Source organism: Meles meles, chromosome 13 (genome assembly GCF_922984935.1).
Source record: "Meles meles chromosome 13, mMelMel3.1 paternal haplotype, whole genome shotgun sequence".
NCBI classification, from domain to species: domain Eukaryota; kingdom Metazoa; phylum Chordata; class Mammalia; order Carnivora; family Mustelidae; genus Meles; species Meles meles.
The window spans coordinates 30,270,129-30,273,784 of record NC_060078.1 but is presented as its reverse complement, the minus strand read 5'-3'; positions in this window follow the sequence as shown (position 1 = coordinate 30,273,784).

Below are 3,656 nucleotides of genomic sequence, written 5' to 3'. Positions count from 1 at the left end.
GCTGCCTGGGACTTGGCAGTGGATTATGACGCGACCCGCCGCGCCTACTGTCCAGAAAGCCCCAGACCGAGCAGGGTGCTGCCCAGAATAACGCCTGACAAAAAAAAAATAATGTGTCTTGAGATTGCTCATATAGAAGAGGAAACTCTTAGAAATAAAAACTATAAAATACAAGTTTTGTTCTTTTTCTCTTTTTCATTATTGATTGGGCCAGCTTTCTATAAAGAAAAGAAGCTAATCAGGCACCGTCAGAGATGTCACAGGTGAGGGGAGGGGGCCTGCGAGTTGCGCCACGTGACCCGAGCTAGCGCCTTAGGTGCGCGCGAGCTCAGAAGCACGTGGGCAGGGCGGGGAGCCCGGCGAGCAATTCTCCCGTTAGGCTCGGACCACTGCTTTGAGCACCAGCATAGCTTGCTGACTCCAGCAGTAAAGAGCATTTCTCAAGTTTATTGGATTATTAACTTTCGTTTTCTGATAGAGTAGCGTTAGAGAACATAGCTTGATCTGGCCTTTGGGAACGTAGCTAAGAAATTTTTTTCTGCAAGTTCTTAGGTGAACCCCCTGTGTGACACTTGTGTGAATTCTTGTTCTTTAATGTGATCAGTTTGTGTACATCATCCAAGTATCTGAGATGTCACAACCACATAGCAAAAATAAGTCCTCTGTATCCCAGCCTAAGTTTACTTTCATTTGCATAAGTTGAATACTATCATAGGAGGCTGCAACATGTTAATTCAAAATACGCTGTTACAGTTTCCTCATTTCTGTCATTATACCTAAAAGAGTATCTTGCGACTTGAAGGGACGCGTCTTGCAATTTTGTGATGTCGTGTGTCAAATAGTCAAATAGAATTCCGGTAACAATTTGCTAATAGGCAGTGTGCCTTTCATTCACCGGTGGGTTGGGGGGGGGGGGTGTGTTTTAAGTAAATTCTACCCCACTCCCCCCAAGGTGAGGCTACAACTCAGAACCCCTAGATCAAAGTTGCATGCTGCTCCACGACTGAAGCAGCCAGGCACTCCCAGAGAATATATTTAAACCATCAGGATATAAATAGATAACCCCTTGTTCCCAAAAAGTTTCAGATCTGGCTTTGGTGATAAGAACTGTACAAGTTAAATAATGCAAATACTTGTTAATCTTAGGCTAATGAGAGTTCAAAGAAAGGAGCAATTTCAGATCCTTAAGAAAGTTTCTGCCAGACTTACGAGCAAACAAGACAAATAGGGATGTTCTAAGGAAATTCCAGTCAGAGGAAAGGATGTAATCAGAGGCTTAACTATGGAAAAGGCAGATTGAAATAATTTAAATACCAGAATTAAGGCAGGCTTCTTTCTGTATTTGGCAAATCGTTTTTAAATTTTTGAGCAATCAGTAAATGTCTGGGGTAGACTGGAACAACCCCCACAAGGAAAAAAAAAAAAAACAGGGAGGAAAACCAATTATAACTATAGCAAAAATTCTAGCTGAAGATGGTGGATTAGTGTGTCTGAATTGTGGTGGACACCATGTGTATGGAATGGAGAGACTTAAATCCTTAGATAATTTAAATATGACAGAAAATGCCATCAAACAGGAATGTCTCATCAGATTTGGAAACTGGGAGAATGAATGAGCCAAATATTTAATACGCAAGGAGTCTGAGGCTGATGGTCTTCCTTTTGTTAATATGCCTGACGAGGGTTTATAATTATTGGGCAAGAATTGGCAGTTGTTAATAATCTTATGGATATAGTAATGTACTCTAATATAGTTTTACAGGGAAAAAAATCTTAAAACAATTTTAACTGGCAACGTTGTTTGCACCTACTTGCAGGTAGAAATTGTGATCTGAATTTTAGGATAGTATATATAGGTTTTCCTCTTCAGCCATTCATAGAATTCTATAAACATTGAAATGGGAATGTTCAACATAAAATTTTTGCTTCTATGGGATAGAGAGCTGTCATTCCCTTTGGGAGATATTTATCAGCACCTAGTACATTTTAGAGCCTCAGTAAGTGTTTTGTTTGAGTGAGTGAATGCAATAACCATAACTGGTATCCTTGCCTGCTCTCAAGCCTCCATCCATACTTTGCACAGTCACCATAATCTTTAGAAAACACAAATCTGGGGGTGCCTGGGTGGCTCAGTCAGTTAAGCATCCGACTCTTGATTTTGGCTCAGATCTTGATCTCAGGGTCCTAAAATGGATCCCCAAGTCAGGCTCCACGTTCAGTGTGAGCTTGGGATTCTCCCTCCCTCTGCCGCTCCCCCCACCCCTCATGCCCATGTACACACATACTCTCAAATAAAATAAAAATTTTTTTAAATATGATTAACTGATTCCTACTTAAAATCCTTTAGTGTATTCCCATCCATTTATTTCAAAGAAATGGAACAAATCATCCTAAAATTTATATGGAACCAGAAAAGACCTCGAGTAGCCAAAGGAATATTGAAAAAGAAAGCCAAAGTTGGTGGCATCACAATTCCGGACTTCAAGCTCTATTACAAAGCTGTCGTCATCAAGACAGCATGGTACTGGCACAAAAACAGACACATAGATCAATGGAACAGAATAGAGAGCCCAGAAATAGACCCTCAACTCTACGGTCAACTAATCTTCGACAAAGCAGGAAAGAATGTCCAATGGAAAAAAGACAGCCTCTTCAATAAATGGTGCTGGGAAAATTGGACAGCCACATGCAGAAAAATGAAATCGGACCACTTCCTTACACCACACACGAAAATAGACTCAAAATGGATTAAGGACTTCAATGTGAGAAAGGAATCCATCAAAATCCTTGAGGAGAATGCAGGCAGCAACCTCTTTGACCTCAGCCGCAGCAACATCTTCCTAGGAACATCGGCAAAGGCAAGGGAAGCAAGGGCAAAAATGAACTATTGGGATTTCATCAAGATCAAAATCTTTTGCACAGCAAAGGAAACAGTTAACAAAACCAAAAGACTACTGACAGAATAGGAGAAGATATTTGCAAACGACATATCAGATAAAGGGCTAGTATCCAAAATTTATAAGGAACTTAGCAAACTCAACACCCAAAGAACAAACAATCCAATCAAGAAATGGGCAGAGGACATGAACAGACATTTCTGCAAAGAAGACATCCAGATGGCCAACAGACACATGAAAAAGTGCTCCACGTCACTCAGCATCAGGGAAATACAAATCAAAACCACAATGAGATACCGCCTCACACCAGTCAGAATGGCTAAAATTAACAAGTCAGGAAATGACAGATGCTGGCGAGGATGTGGAGAAAGGGGAACCCTTCTACACTGTTGGTGGGAATGCAAGCTGGTGCAACCACTCTGGAAAACAGCATGGAGGTTGCTCAAAATGTTGAAAATAGAACTACCCTATGACCCAGCAATTGCACTACTGGGTATTTACCCTAAAGATACAAACATAGTGATCCGAAGGGGCACGTGTACCCGAATGTTTATAGCAGCAATGTCTACAATAGCCACACTATGGAAAGAACCTAGATGTCCATCAACAGATGAATGGATAAAGAAGATGTGGTATATATACACAATGGAATACTATGCAGCCATCAAAAGAAATGAAATCTTGCCATTTGCGACGACATGGATGGAACTAGAGGGTATCATGCTTAGTGAAATAAGTCAATCGGAGAAAGACAACTAT